Below are 16486 nucleotides of genomic sequence, written 5' to 3'. Positions count from 1 at the left end.
GCAACTGGCTCTAAACCAAGGGTATCCTTGATGATCGTCTGATTGACGCTGTGTTCTAATGTAGAGCTGTTTTTGCCCTCAACCTCGGGTAGTCCGTAAACGATAAGATTTGATCTTCTGCTATGGTTTTCCAAATCATCAACCCTTGTTTCTAATCTTTTAAAGGCTCTCTTCTATTGCAATATGCTGTTTTCGCGTGAAACCACTTTTTCTTCAAGTTTGGAGAGGGCGTCTATCTTCTTTTCAATTCGGTTATCTGATGTTCTTTTACACCTTTTATGTCGGTTGCGATATCCTTTAGTTTTTTAGCAATCTGGCCTAACTCGGGGCCTGGATTTTCTTCTATATCTCCAGCTACTATAAGAAGTTTTCATAAAAACAAAACAACATCGGCAACTGCAACAACAAGCCACGGGCACGGCACGACCAACATGAAGGAGTTACTTGACTTATCGTGTCGCCTTCCCACCTGCATGAAGAAGGACAGTGGATTAGACGTCTGCATTCTTGTGGTACTGCCGTGCCCAATGACACCTGGCATTGAAGGAAGACCATATATAGCCGGTAGAATAGGTGGCGCTCGATGCCGGTCATGTGTCCAGCAGGGCGCGTCGGTCGCCGAACCACGTGGCCAGTTGTCCAAACACAGATACTAGGAATCATCTGGCGCGTGGAAACCGGTGTTGATATGCGTTACGCTGATCATCTCCGGTAGCAGCCCGGTGCGCGCATCCCCACCGATAAGGAGTATGCTGACAGCAAGCTGCATGAAGAAGGACAGTAGATTAGACGTCTGCATTCTTGTGGTACTGCCGTGCCCAATGGCTCCTGGCATTGAAGAAAGACCATATATAGCCGATAGAATAGGTGGCTCTCGATGACGGTCATGTGTCCAGCAGGGCGCGTCGGTCGCCAAACCACGTGGCCAGTTGCCCCAACACAGTAGGAATCATCTGGCGCGTGGAAACCGGTGTTGTTGATATGCGTTAGGCTGATCATCTCCGGTAGCAGCCCTGTGCGCGCATCCCCACCGATAAGGAGTATGCTGAAAGCAAGCTGCATGAAGAAGGACAGTGGATTAGACGTCTGCATTCTTGGGGTACTGCCGTGCCCCTATAGCGAGCCCCGAAGCTATGCGAACTTTGTTTCCTGTGGATCATTATCGGAGGCGTATTTCTTATAAAACGTGAAAATCATCGTGACTATTCTAACTACAAAGTCGCGCAACTTTCCGGTGATTTCTTTCCGTGTAAACCATTCGGCTGCCGCTGCTTCGCAAACAGACTGGCTTGGTACAAAATAGATTCTTCTTCTTTCTGGGGTTTTACGCGCCAAAACCAGTTCTTATTATGAGGCACGCCGTAGTGGAGGGCGCCGGATTAATTTTGACCACCTGGGGTTCTTAACGTGCACTACGACGCAAGCACACGGGCTGTTTTTGCATTTCGCCTCCATCGAAATGCGGCCGCCGCGGCCGGTATTCGATCCGGCGATCTCGTGCTCAGCAGCACAACGCCTTAGCTGACTTGAGCCACCCCGGCGGGTACAAAATAGATTCTAGTGTACACCAGATAGTGTATCAAAAGATGCCTGCTAGTGGGATGTTCGCAGAAAGATTTGAAACGCTAATTTGCCTCACCAGCAAAGCTCGGAAGCATCCGTGGTTTCAAATGATATCATACGAGGTGATCATTTTTTTAATCTTAGGGAATGTTGAGAAATCACCTGCTGTAGATAACATAATTCTAGTCTTTGAGCTGGATCATCGAAATAGGCGGAGATTACTTACACTAGAAATCCTAAATATTTGATTAGGAAGAAAAACATTCCTAATCATTTGCTTTACGACACATTATTGCAATTTACGAAATGTAGCCGCTGAGTTTGAAGATGATACACTTGGAAGGAATTTCCCGAATGACACCAGTTTGCAGAAGTGTGCCGTCAAACTCGCCATAAAAATGCACAGTTGTTCTACTTACTTTTTTAACAAAAGGTTCTTTTAAGCATGGAAGTACAAAAGTAACTGGAACGCCCATTCATTTCGTCCCTCACATGAGAAATATTACTTAGAAGCAGGTGTCATCCAGAAGATTAATTTCAAGTGGTTACGTCTTGCAAGGTGGCCTACTACTATTCGTACATTGCAACGTGCGCCGTAAGTAAATAATTACCAAGGTAATTAGCGAATTAGGTTATTAACTCAATATGTGTTCCATATGTGTTTCGATTTCTCGTGATAGTAAAATCTGCCTTTTCGAATCATCCAGCTCAAGAACAAGGATCACTGCTATCTGCCACTTGCAATTTCCTAATTTCCGGAAATGTTAAAAATGACCACACCGTTGATAATAACTGACCCATGGTTAAGCTTGCCAAATTTGTCATTGCATGATTATATGTCGCAAGGATTCGCGTATCTTCGAATTCTTCCGTAAGTAATCGAAAGTGTGGCTAATGTTGTTATACATCTTCGTGCCATTTTTAAACAAATCTCGCAAAGCGTAACATGACGTGTTTTAAGGCTACTAGGTATATTAAGCAGAATATATCACCAGACTGCGAAAGAAAAGACGCAGAAAACGGTACAGCAAAGACTCTCCGCCAATCGCTTGTGTTGTTCTGTCTGGTCCAAATCGTTGTCTTTTTTGTGTCGGTAAATTTATTGGGAACAGTGTACAGAGTGCATAACGCATTTATCGCTGCATAATAGATCTTCTTTAGGCAGTGATTACCGAAAATGTCCTTGTGTAAGCAGCGGAATTATGTTGCCGTCAGCAATCGTGAGTTTCTGATAATAAAGAATTGACTAGCAGTCCGAATTGTTAGACAGATTGACGAAAGCAGCTTGTTTCTTCGAAACAAGCTGCTCAGCTACATTGTAGAACTTTCCACGATATTAAGCACTAACACTACAAATATATAATGCAAGTCAGCTTCAACTGCGGACTCTCTGATTACGGCTAACACTAAATGATTCATTGCCTCATCTCATAAAAATAATTTAAGTATAAATTCCACAAGTATGTTACTATATAATTTAATAAAGCTTATTCATCGCCGCAGAAAACCAGATGGGATGATGAAGTTAGAAAATTTGCATGCGCAAGTTGGAACACGCTAGCGCAGGACAGGGGTAATTGGAGATCGCAGGGAGAGGCCTTCGTCCTGCAGTGGACATAAAATATAGGCGGACGATGATGACTCATCGCCGCGTTATTTTGTACTGTGACCGTCAGCTATGAAGAGAACACAGAAATCGGTAGAAACAATCGGTAATGACTGCAAAAGACAGCGTTTCTTCTTTGAAATCTGCTGGAAATATGAAAAAAATCACCAACTATCAACGTAGTGAATGATTATGAGTGGGCGAAGCACCGGGGAATCATTCGGTTAACCGTGAATCCCCTGACGCCGGCAAGCAGGACCCTGAGGTGACGAGGGCGCGAGAAGCTTGTAGTTGAGCCGCCACTTCGCTTTTTCATCCATAGCGGGAGCGCCGTTATCAGAAGCGACCGTTATCATCCATGGCTGAAGAACGAGCGCGCGTGTCGATAACGAGCGCCCTGGTGCACCGCAGCGCCCCTAGCGGGCTCCATGCAAACTAGAGCTACGGACGAGAGAGAAATTGAGCGTGCGTCGGGAACGAACGCCCTTGCGCACCGCAACGCCCCTAGCACTCTCCATGCAAACCAGAGCTACGGACAACGGACGACGACGAGGGACAAGGCTCCGCCCTAAGGTGCTTCACCCCTAATATTTCCCGAATTCCGCTGAAATAAGCATGCTCTTGGCAGCACATTAGAGACGGTTATGCGTGCGCCTTGGTGGTGTGAGACCCCAAGATAGTGCGTGCCCTTTTATTAGCCTCTTATCCAGAAAACAAAATGGTGCTTTGAAGCGACCTGAGCGTACGACAGGCCCCTTCCTACGTGTCAGGTAGAAATGCATTGAAGATTATTGAGGGCCTTACAAGGGGCACTCACAGAAAACAGGTCACAACTATACCAATGAACCTACTCTTCATCTGAAGCCGCCTTCGGTTGGCCCCTATCGAGACTAGAATTTATTGGCACGTTGGTGTTAGATCAATTCCATAGTATGCAAACATTCTCTTGTTCCCGCTTGCTGAACAAAATGTCACTGTATTTACTGTATACTGAGGCATGTTTATTTTTAACAATATGTGCTATATAAATTACCTACCGTGTTAAGAAAAACTGCTCGAACACAAACTTTTCAAAGCAGGCGAAAATAGGTCGCCTAAAATGCACATGCACACTTAAACATAACCAGGCATACATTCCCACAAAAAAAGCACATCTCTAGCTTGCAAACTATTCCAACCAGGCTTGCACATTCCCTAATATTCGCTGAATCCCTACTTAAACACCCCGTGTGCAGTTCCAATAATTCTGTTTGCTTCAGCATAACTCTTGCAATATGGATTCCTTAAAGATTCTGTTTAAGTGCCACAATAACGGTGCCGCAACCATATGGAATTAGTCGAATGCATGCGGAAACTTTCTAGTCGGGATGCACCGTCCGTACCAATTTTTTCCGAAATTCACTTTTCGCATGAACTACAAAACAAAAATATTACGCAGAAACATTTAAGCCTGCATACGTATGGCAATGCGAATGCAATGTAGTCCCATTGGTTAAATTTTTTTGCCGCACGTTCCACGTCCGCGCAAGCTCTCCACCCTGTTTTCCAAAAGGCTCAATCACACCGGCGACTTGAGGTGGTCGCGCTACCGTTTGCGACTGGCCCCCAAAAATCGACTGATGGCGACCGATGCTCACACCGGCAAGCCCGGCAAAGGGTGACCTGCGAGTCGCAATCCCGCAGATCACAGTTATTAGCGAGAACTCTCGGAATCTACGCAGTTCGCGCGCACTTCGCTGGAACTAAGTTCGCTGGTTTCCAATTCCGGCACCAGCCATGAATTTTGATTCGAACGAAGATGAACACATCGTGCCTGTGCTGTTGCGATCTGCAAGATTGAAAAAAACTTTCAGTCCAAGAAGAACATGCCAAATCATGTGTATTAAAGAACACCCGACTTTCAGTATCTTAGCTTTCCTTAGCACAGCAATTGGTGCTGAACAAGAAAACTTGGAGTTTCAATTACGCGAATGCGTTAGCCGAATACCAAGGCTTAACTTCTATTCCCAAAGGTCTGGTTTGGCAACTTCCTCACAATGTTTTTATTGCAATGAACCCGAAACTATGGATCATTTTTTTTCACAGAGTGTCGTAGGTTCACAGTGCATAGAAAACGACCTCTAGAAGGTCCTCTCCGCCAACTTGGATTAGCCATTAGGCTACCTATCATTCTGTCTCTGGAGATGTCGGCACTGGGACACTGCAATAGGAATGTATGCGATGACATATTTAATTTTGGAATGGAAACAAGGAGACTGACATGCTAATTTTATTGTTTTACTTTCCACACCAAGAAAACAAATATATTAACTTCAATTTTAAGATATTATGGCATAAAATTTGATATTAACTATTAGAATTCCTTTAATGTATACCTTATTTTAAAGTAAGAAAATCCTGTTTAAGTATTCACCTTTTTTCTACCCACTGCCACCCGATTCATGGCCAATCCCCTGTGGTGGGTTGTATAGCCACCAAACCAACCAGTATATAGGCACCAAACCAAACCAAACCAAATCTGCCATGGTGTCGGCTGTGGCAATGCGGAAGCCTCCGAAGAAAACGCGACGCTAGGGGTGCGCCCCTGCCTCCGCTCGCGAGAAATGGCTGGCCACGCAAGCCGCCTCCTGCCCGAACTTCGCTCGCACGACGAGGAGTATTATCGAGAGCAAGTTGTAATTTCTAGTTTGCGTTGCGTGGGAATCGGTGCATAATATTAAAGCGACGTTGTTCACCCGCTGTTCACCTTTGGGTGGTGAGCTCATCCACAGAACGGCAGCTGGAAAAAAAAGGGATTTGTGTTTGTTGTGCTTTCTTTTGCTGGTGTTCAGCTCCCAGCGAATACTACCGCGTACATTCTACAAATTGCTGGAACTGCCATTTCCCAGTATCACAAAGTGTGGACATCGCATTTGGCATGACGCAGCGGGACGTCAGATGAAAAAAAAATATGGGGTTTTACCTGCCAAAACCACGATCTGATTATAAGACACGCCGTAGTGGGGGACTCCGGAAATTTCGACCTCCTGGGGTTCTTTAACGTGCACCTAAATCTAAGTACACGGGTGTTTTCGCATTTCACCGGGGCCGGTACTGATCCCGCGACCTCGTGCTGAGCAGCGCAACACCAGAGCCACTGAGCAATCGCGGCGGGTACCAGATGAAAACACACATCACTTTCGGCGCAGCGTTGATTGATTGAGCAGCTTTTCGACCACGGTCGTGCGACTGAATAATCGATCAGAGTGACTGGCCCAAAATAGTCGCTTTCCGGGTATAACGAGCATTTGCGATCATTTGCGACAGGTCGCATTGCGACCAACTTGGTCGCGCGACCACTCTCAGTCGTCGGTTGGTTGGTAAAATATTTACTGAGTGTCCTGCAGCTTGATGACCGGGGCTCAGGTCTTCCACGTCGGGACGTTCAGGCCTTGCCTAGTCGCCGCTTCGCGGGCCTGCTGGACAGCCCAGATTTGGTCGGCGAGCTTGGAGCTCTGCAAAGCATCGGCCCACCTCACCGAGAGAAAATCGGGATTAATGCCTTTAGTCTTTGCCTCACATTCCCAGAGCATGTGTTTTAGTGAAGCAGGTTCTATGCCGCAGACCTTGCAGGTGTTGTCCAAATACATCTCAGGGTAGAATCTATGGTACGCTTGCGGGATCGCAGGCCTCTCCCTGCGATCTCCAACTACCCCTGTCTTGCGCTAGCGTATTCCAACTTGCACCTGCAAATTTCCTAACTTCATCATCCCATCTGGTTTTCTGCCGACCTCGACTGCGCTTCCCTTCTCTTGGTATCCATTCTGTAACCCTAATGGTCCACCGGTTATCCATCCTACGTATTACATGGCCTGACCAGCTCCATTTCTTCCGCTTAATGTCAACTAGAATATCGGCTATCCCCGTTTCTTCTCTGATCCCCACCGCTCTCTTCCTGTCTCTTAACGTTAGTCCTAAGATTTTTCGTTCCATCGCTCTTTGTGCGGTCCTTAACATGTTCTAGAGCTTATTTGTTAACCTCCAAGTTTCTGCCCCATATGTTAGCACCGGTAGAATGCAATGATTGTACACTTTTCTTTTCAACGACATTGGTAAGCTCCCAGTCAGGATTTGGTAATGCCTGCCGTATGCACTCCAACCCCATTATATTCTTCTGTAAATTTCTTTCTCGTGATCATGGTCTCCTGTGAGTAATTGACCTAGATAAACGTACTCCTTTACAGACTCTAGAGGCTGACTGGCGATCCTGAATTCTTGTTCCCTTGCCAGGCTATTGAACATTATCTTTCTCTTCTGCATATTCATCTTCAACCCAATTCTTACAATTTGTCGATTAAGGTCCTGAATCATTTGTTGTAATTCGTCTCCATTGTTGCTGAATAGGACAATGTCATCTGTAGACCGAAGGTTGCTGAGATATTCGCCGTTGATCCTCACTCCTAAGCCTTCCCAGTCTAAGAGCTTGAATACTTCTTCTAAGCATGCAGTGAATAGTATTGGAGAGATTGTGTCTCCTTGCCTGACGCCTTTCTTGATAGGTAACTTTCTACTTTGCTTGTGGAGAACCAAGGTAGCTGTGGAATCCTTGTAGATGTTTGCTAAGATATTCACGTATGCCTCCTGTACTCCTTGATTACGCAATGCCTCTATGAATGCTGGTATCTCTACTGAATCAAATGCCTTTTCATAATCTATGAAAGCCATGTAGAGAGGTTGATTGTACTACGCAGATTTCTCGATTACCTGATTTATGACATGGGTATGATCCATCGTAGAATATCCCTTCCTGAAGCCAGCCTGTTCTCTTGGTTGGCTGAAGTGAAATGTTGCCCTGATTCTATTGGAAAATATCTTGGTGAATATTTTATACAATACTGAAAGCAAGCTAATGGGTCTATAATTCTTCTGTTCTTTAAGGTCTCCCTTGTTATGGATTAGTATAATGTTGGCGTTCTTCCAGCTCTCTGGTACACATGAAGTTGTGACACATTGCGTATAAAGGGCCGCAAGCTTTTCAAGCATGATATCTCCTCCATCTTTGATTTAATCTACTGTTATTCCATCTTCTCCAGCAGCTTTTCCCCTGGTCATGTCTTTCAAGGCCCTTCTAACTTCAGCGCTACTTATAGAAGGAGCCTCTGTATCCGGTTCATCATTATTTTGAGTGAAAGTAGCTTGGCTGTTTTGGGCACTGTACAGGTCCGTATAGAATTCTTCTGCTGCTTTTACTATGTCATTGAAATTGCTGATGATATTACCATGCTTATCTTTCAGTGCATACATCTTGCCTTGTCCTATGCCAAGCTTTCTTTTTACTGATTTATGCTGCGTCCATATTTTACGGCTTCCTCAATCTTTCCCACGTTATAATTTTGAATATCCCTTACTTTTTTCTTGTTGATTAGTTTTGACAGTTCAGCGAATTCTATCTGATCTCTTGAGTTAGACATTTTCACCTTCTGTCGCTTCTTCATTAGGTCCTTTATTTCTTGGGAGAGCTTACCTACTGGTTGCATTGGTGCCCTACCTCCCACTTCAATTGCTGCTTCTGAGTTCAACCTAGTTACGGTTTCATTCATTACCTCTATGTTGTCTTTATCTTTCTTTTATTAAGCTGCATATTTGTTTGCAAGGACCAGCCTGAATTGGTCTGCCCTTACTGCCTCTAGGTAGGCCTGTTTCCTCTTGACTAATTTCACTCTCTCTCTCTCTTCAAATTGAGAGAAATCCTAGACCTCACTAGCTTATGGTCACTGCACCTTACCTCGGCAGAGAGTATGAAGATTCCTTGTCTCTCCATTAGGGCATTTCCAGGTCCACTTCCTGTTGCTGCGCTTCCTGAAGAAGGTATTCATTATTCGGAGCCTATTCCTTTCCGCGAATTCTACTAACATCTGTCCTTTTGCATTCCTAGAATCGATGCCGTAGTTGCCCATTGCTTGCTGACCAACCTGCTTTTTCCCCTCTTTTGCATTGAAGTCGCCCATGACTACAGTATACTGAGTTTGCACCTTTTTCATTGCTAATTCAACATCTTCATAAAACTGTTCTATTTCTTCATCATCGTGACTAGAGGTTGGGGCATAGGCTTCTACCTTCATTTTGTACCTCCTATTCAGCTTTATTATGACGACTGCTACCCTCTCAATAATGCTGTAGAATTCATCAATGATGCCCGCTATGTTGTTATGCACTAGAGGTCCTACCCCGTATTCTTTCTTTAACTATATTCATTGCATCATGCAGTTCATCGATAAATGTTGAAGGTGAGGAGGGAGAGCGATAGCTAATATAATCTTGTGGTAGCCAATGGTTACTATGGCCCAGAATAATTCAAGTTCAGATTTAATATGAATTTATGAAGAAGGAACGTCCTTTAAAATGCCAAGAAGGACGCTGCTTCCCGTCCGCATTGTCCGATCACAACGGTATATGTGAAAGCTGTTCGCGTCGTCAAAGATTTCATGATCACAGACATGCGCGTGGAGCCATGTTTCCGTTAGGGTAACATATTGCGCTACACGTGTCAATAGCTGATGATAAGGAATTATACTTGTTTAGTACACTTCTAACGTTAGGAAAAAGAACTGATACGTGAGGACGTGATTGCCGTGCTAGCCGAAGAAGTATGGGCATGACTGGCATGACTGATGCGTTTTTTAACCTCTAGAACTTGATCACACTCTGGGAAATACATGTAGCATTTGTTATTATAGAGCAATTTGTTGTAACGTAACTTAAATTGTGGTGAACCGGGCTGAGCTTTCCCAAAGTCAGTGAGTTTTTTACGAGCCTGTCGTGTTGCGATTGAGAAGTCTTCGCTGACTGTGATGTTCTTATCATTTAGTCGATTACGTAGTGACAGTACTTTCTCTTTAATTTTGAAGTCAGTAAACTTAGCAACAATGGGGCGACACTTAGTAGGTGAAAAGTTACTTCAACAGTGCGCCCTTTGAAATGATTCACTGTGAAATCTGTCAAGAACGGTAGCAATGAAATTTGATAATTTTACTTCAGTTTCCTGCCAGGTTTCATTTGAATCTGGAATTCCGTGAAATATTAAGTTGTCCCGTCGCGATGTGTCCTCTGGATCGGTTAGTCGGGATTGCCCCTGATTATTCTCATCGGTTAATTCTTCCACAGATTTTTGAATATGTGTTAGGTCTTCTGTCATGTGGTCTAGCTTTTTAGATTTTTCTTCTAATTCGTCAAGCCGCATTCGGATGCCAGTAATTTCCCAGTGAATGCTTCTTTTCCCTATTTTAATTGCTTTAACATCAGCGGCAAGGTCAGATTGACTATTAGAGTCTGTAAAGAGCGAGAGTGTACGTCTTTCAACTTGTTGTATAGTGCATTCATTTGCGCGGCAGGATTTTCGGGTAAGTAATCAAATTCTTGTGGCACTGTGGTACGGGTGGTAGGTCAGGGTGAGTTTCAATGTCACCGGAACACAGCAATAGATATGCCATTGAAAAACATTCGCTCAAAGTATCACACAGCACCCGTGGGCACGGGAACAGCAGTAGACAGCGGTTGTTAGATTTTTTAGCATATAGTGAAGGTTGTGTACACACCTGCATGGTGAAGAAGTAGTGTCTTAGAGCGGTACAAGGACCACTCTTCCCATGCCCACTGAATCCGATGTCCAGGCGTTCGTGGTTAAAACTGTTGGTGGAAGTTGCTGTTGGTGACGATGGGGCTGGGCGGTTTTTGAAGAGTACCCAGGAGGCGTCATTTCTCATCGTGTGTTGATCAAATGCACTGACGAAGCTCGTTGTTGGCAGCGATGCACTGACATGCACCAAGCCAGCTGTGGACGGCGATAACCCCGGCAGGGCAATCGCAAGCAGGGCCCGCATGGCGAAGAAGTAGTGTCTGAGAGCGGTACAAGGACCACTGTTCCCATGACCACTCTTGAAATCACAACCACTTGAATGGTTCTTGAGTGTAAATTTTTTTGGCTGAGTCATTCTCATTTTTACTGAGTCATGCTCATGACTATGACATTTAGCATGATCCTTTAGTGTTGTCTTCACTTAGTAACCACGTCAGAACCCCTTTGAGTGGTTTTTTAGTGGTAATCTTTTTTCGCTGAGTCATTGTCATTTTTGCTGAGTCATGCTCATGAGTATGATTTCTAGTATCATCCTTTAGTGTTTCCTTCATTAGTACCTATTTCAGAACCCATTTGAGTGGTTTTTGAGTGTTAATGTTTATTCGTTGGGTCATTGTCATTTTAGGCGGCTGTTTTATCAACTACATGACACGCATGTCATTACTTGTCATGACCTATCATTTATGTTCGTCAAACACTGTTGTCATACTATGCCAATTTTGATACCTAACAAGTTAACAAAATGACCTTGAGAGTACCAACACGTAGGCAGCTGTCTCATGACCTACATGATGCACATGTCCTGATATTCATGTCATGACCTATCATTTATGTTCGTCATACACTCTTGTCATAGTATGCCAAAGTTGGCGAATGCCAAGTTAACGATACGACCATGATAGCACCAACACCTAGGCGGCTAGATTGGCACGTAGATAGATAGATACATACTGTCAAAGTGGCAAATGTTCGCCAAGAAATGATTGTCAATGAATAGTTTTGTATCTGCAACTGAACCATTACTCTGCTACTGAACCATATTGGTCGCGCGTGGACAGCTGTAGTCAGTCGATCTGTCCGCGCGATGCGCGCAGCTTTTGTCGCCATGTTCGCTCTAGGCTCTTTCGCTGGCTAGCCTATTCAAATGCGGTGGCAGGAACTCGGACGCGACCGCGCCCTGATTGGTCCGCGCTGAAAGCCGTCATTCGCCGTTTCCGGCGAGCGTTTCAACGCCTGCGAATATATTTAGCCCACCGCGAACTGCGGCCGCGTGCCGCCGTTCGCCAGTTTCTCGCAAAAAAAAAAAAATACTCCGTACATTTGTACTCGGTACATTTGTACCACTGTTTAACTGAGTGGCTGGTGTAAAGCAATGGCTTGCGCGTCCATCACGCATCGCATTTCTTTGGTCGCACATCCTCTCGCACCATTTGACGACTCGCGCAGAATTCCTTGCTTCTTACTGTGGCGCTGTGGCCTTATGTTATCGGAAGCGCTTCGAATATTTCCGGCCACTTATTCAAGCGTGGTTTTCAAGTGCGAAGCATGTCTTGGTGAACATTTGCCACTTTGACAGTATCTATCTATCGATCTATCTGTCTATCTATGTAGCCGCCTACGTCTTCGTGCTCTCACGGCCGTTTCGTTAACTTAGTATGTACCAAAATTCGCATACTATGACAAGAGTGTATGACGAACGTAAATGAGAGGTCATAACATGAATGTCATGGCGAGCGTCTCATGGTCGTTTCGTTAACTTCATCATCATTATTATTAGCCTATATTTATGCCCACTGCAGGACCAAGGCCTCTCCTTGTGATCTCCAAGTGGAATCAGCTAGCGCAAGACAGGGGTAATTCGTTAACTTGCTAGGTACCAAATTTGACATGGTATGACAAGAATGTATGAAGAACAAAAATGATAGGTCATGACATGAATGTCATGAAATGTCTCCCCCCGCCTACCGCGATGCGACGGGCGGGTGGAGGCCCCTTTTGCACCCCCTGCCGACGCTCATGTGCATGAAGGACGTGCGAGCCAACAATGCCGCAGCCACTCAGAGAAACCAGCGCCTCCTCTATTTTTTCAATTCCAGTGCCACGGCCGCTCGATAAAAAAAAGGTGCTGGATAAAAAAAAAAAAAGTTGCGGCCTGCCGCGTGCATGGAAAACGGTGTGATCCGCCGCGGCGCCAGAGGCCGGGGGCTGTTGTCTGGCATCGGCATAGCAAATGCGTCAGGAACGCGCTTGGAACGCCGTCGCGCGTGCAAGCCGATGCGTTCCATCCCCCTCAGCTAGCCCCGTTTGGCCCAGCCAAGCGGCCGACAATGCAACTACGGCCGTCACGTTCGCTCCCATAGGAGCGCGCCCGACGCGGCAGGCCGCACCTTTTTTTTTTTTTTTTTTTTTTTTTATTATTTCAGCGGCCGCGCCAGTGCAATCGCCCGCTCCGCAATGGCAGCCGCTGGTCCGCCTTAGTTCAGTGAGTTGCCGTGGTGTGACGCTACCCGGAGGGTACGACTAAAGTCCTTAGTCGCACGCGTTACTGCTTGCGTCACGCGTGCGTCTCAGCTCTGACCCACTGAGCGCGCACCGCTGCCGTTCCGGAGGACATGCGGTAGACGCTTCACGCGTCTGTCAGAATTACTTCCTTCGACTTCCGTCGTGAGGCGCCACCCAGAGGGCACTCTCCCCCACGACCATAAAACAGGCGCGAGCGCTAGACGACGGGAGAGAGTAGGAAAGAATAATCGGAGAGGCTGGTTATCCGTTTGATCGGCCGCATCTAGCTGGCATTGAAAAAATAGAGGAGGCGCTGGTGAAACAGTGTCGTAGATATGACGGTGCAGAGGAAGCGGCACTGGCGGCTGACCGTTTAACGTATACTCGACAAGCCGCGTATGTCGACAAAGAAAGCAAGGCCATCGGATATGGGATGCGCGTGCGCACCGGTGATCGATCGCCTCTCTCGGCACCCGGTACAGCGTCAATGCAGTTCGGCACGTGCTCCCGTGGTCCGTATACCCTTTCTGACTTGGGTACATGGTAACCTGTTCCTCCTAAACACTAAAATTAACCATGGGAGGATTAACTGCATTGCTGCCTAGTATTAGCAATAAAATACGGTATGATGAGGTGACATAATTATGAACTGAGTAAGTTCTGCATTCGCACAAAAAAAAATTTGGTTGCTAAGCCAATGTAGCTCCTAATGCTTCTTATTAAATATGTCTTTTTAACTTGTCTGGTACTTTAATTCTTGCGTACATCTCTTCTTGAACGCTCGGCTGTAACACGTGCTGTTTATATGGTAAACTTCTTCAACTCTAGCTCGTGTTTAAACACGTTTCTATAACTGCTGCGCTGGTCTATTTGTGTTTAGTACGTTTTTTTGCTTATTGGATAATCTAGGAATAGAACACAAAGCTTATATTTATGGACGAGATCGCGTGACAGTTCTACATTAAGACAACCGACTGTAATAATAATACACTTCTCAATATGTTATGTAATCACCAAGTGAATGAACTTCAAATAACGTGCAATTCAGGCTCCGAACCATACCTACGGACGGGATCGCTAGTTATAAAAAAGTCACAGGCCTGCGCGGCACACGCAGCACAGTCACGGCGTAAGCTGGTGGAACGCCTCAAGAGTAGCTCAAGAGTGTGTTGCGACACCACGGACCCGAGCACATGAGGGTCGGACCCTCCCACGCTTAACCGTGCGTGGCTTAGCCGTGTCCGGGGAAAAGGGGATCCTGGGGGTTGAGCCGATGCCGGGAGTTGGACCTTTGTGGCCCCCCGGCTGAGGCAACACACTTCTTTGGCCTCCGCTTCACGTAGACGGCACCCCCGGACTGACCCACCCGGGGGAAATCGGTAGCTGCCTTTTCCTGGCTCTCTCTCCTATCTTCGTCTTTCCCTATCACTTTTAATCTTTCCTGTCTTCTCATCTTTTCCATTCACTTCGACTTTTCCTGGCAGCAAGGGTTAACCTGGTATGGCTGTCCTACCTTGGGTATACCATATTGGGTTATAGTAACGGCATACTGCTGGCGCTGTGCAGACTTGTTTACATGTTCTGCCACGTCCCCTTGTTGGGCTCCGTGGTAGGTGGCAGACACGTTGCCGAATAAACCACTTCTTTCCATGGGATCCTCAAACCGTTTTACAACCGATCGTGCCTCGAAAAGGGTACGCACCGACGCAACCTCGCTATTCTGGCCCAAAAACAAAGAAAATTTCTCGAAATTTCACGTCCTTCACTGTGAGCAACCATCTACGAAAGCTAGAGCAATTTCCCCATTTCTTGTGGCCAAGTGCCTAAAAGACACCATTGGAGCTGGGTATAAGGCAACAAAGATGGCAACCGGAGATTTGCTCCTCGAACTAAAAGACAAGGAACAATACAACAAACTCGCACACCTCGTTGCCTTTGGCAACATCCCTGTTTCTGTAAGCGCACATCGAACAATGAACACAGTAAAAGGTGTAGTATCAGACAAAGACCTAATGACATTGAATGAAGAAGAACTCCTGGATGGATGGAAGGACCAAGGGGTAATCCATGTGCAGCGCTTCAAAATCAGACGGAATGACAACGAAATCCCAACAAAGCATTTAATACTCACTTTCAGTTCAACCACATTACCCGAGACTCTTGAAACCGGCTATGTAAAACTTCATGTTCGACCTTATATTCCGAACCCGCGACGTTGTTTCAAATGCCAAAGATTTGGTCACGCATCCCAAAGCTGCCGAGGGCAGCTTATGTGCGCAAAGTGCGGCACAACTGGTCACTCTTCTGACGATTGCAATAATGACGAGGTACATTGTGCGAACTGCGATGGCAGTCACCCTGCGTACTCCAGAGCTTGTCCAGCCTGGAAGAAAGAAAAAGAAATAATTATTGTAAAAGTGAAGGAGAACATAACATTCCCTGAAGCACGACAACGTATCTGCTCTTTATTCTTGCTCAAAACATCTTTCGCCGAAGTGGTGCAACGGGGGGCGGCACCACAACTGCATCTGGCGGCAGCCCGGACTACGCCTAGCGTGCCGAGGCCAACGCCACCCGCCCCTAAGGTGGGAGCAGCCAACGCTGCCCTGCCATCTCTCAAATTGTACACACCAGTGGCCTCTACAAGCTCCGGCAGCAGCCAGGGCACTGCAGAGGCCCCAGGGGTCCTGTCGACCTCCGGTCCGGTGGGGACGAAGACTTCGTCGCTCGAGATGAAGTCTACGCGACGCACACATCGCTCTTTGGAGCGGGTGTCCAGTGCCTCGCAAGAGGCTATGGACACCAGTCCAAGCCAAACGGCGCTAGTAGCGTCGATGGAGCGGCGAGGTTCTCTCGACCGCTCCAAAAAAGACAAAACACCAATTACAGGGCCTAACAAAGGCTCTGTAAAGTAAGTTACTCTCCTTCCTTTTGAGACACACAGCACCTTTCATTTTCCTCAAACATGAACACAATAATGCAGTGGAATGTTAGGGGGCTAATCCACAACCTAGACGACATCCAAGAACTTATCAATAAATTCAATCCAAAGGTGCTGTGTGTTCAAGAAACACACCTAAACTCCAGAAACACCAACTTCCTACGTCAGAATATTGTTTTCAGAAGAGACCGCGAGGATTCTGCCGCATCATCTGGTGGTGTGGCCATCATACTCGACAGAAGTGTAGCCTGTCAGCAAC

At 46.1% G+C, this 16486-nt stretch overlaps 2 protein-coding genes across 9 annotated transcripts in view; both read left to right on the top strand.

Annotated features, from left to right (window-relative positions):
- The window catches only part of LOC119444336 (venom metalloproteinase antarease-like TtrivMP_A), a 1295510-nt gene that overhangs the window by 821118 nt on the left and 457906 nt on the right, over positions 1-16486 (top strand). The window lies entirely within an intron of this gene.
- LOC119445424 (zinc metalloproteinase/disintegrin-like) overlaps positions 1-16486 on the top strand; it is a 512423-nt gene that overhangs the window by 276296 nt on the left and 219641 nt on the right. The window lies entirely within an intron of this gene.

The sequence above is a fragment of the Dermacentor silvarum genome, chromosome 3 (assembly GCF_013339745.2).
Source record: "Dermacentor silvarum isolate Dsil-2018 chromosome 3, BIME_Dsil_1.4, whole genome shotgun sequence".
NCBI classification, from domain to species: Eukaryota; Metazoa; Arthropoda; class Arachnida; order Ixodida; family Ixodidae; genus Dermacentor; species Dermacentor silvarum.
This window is presented reverse-complemented; position numbering and strand designations above follow the sequence as displayed.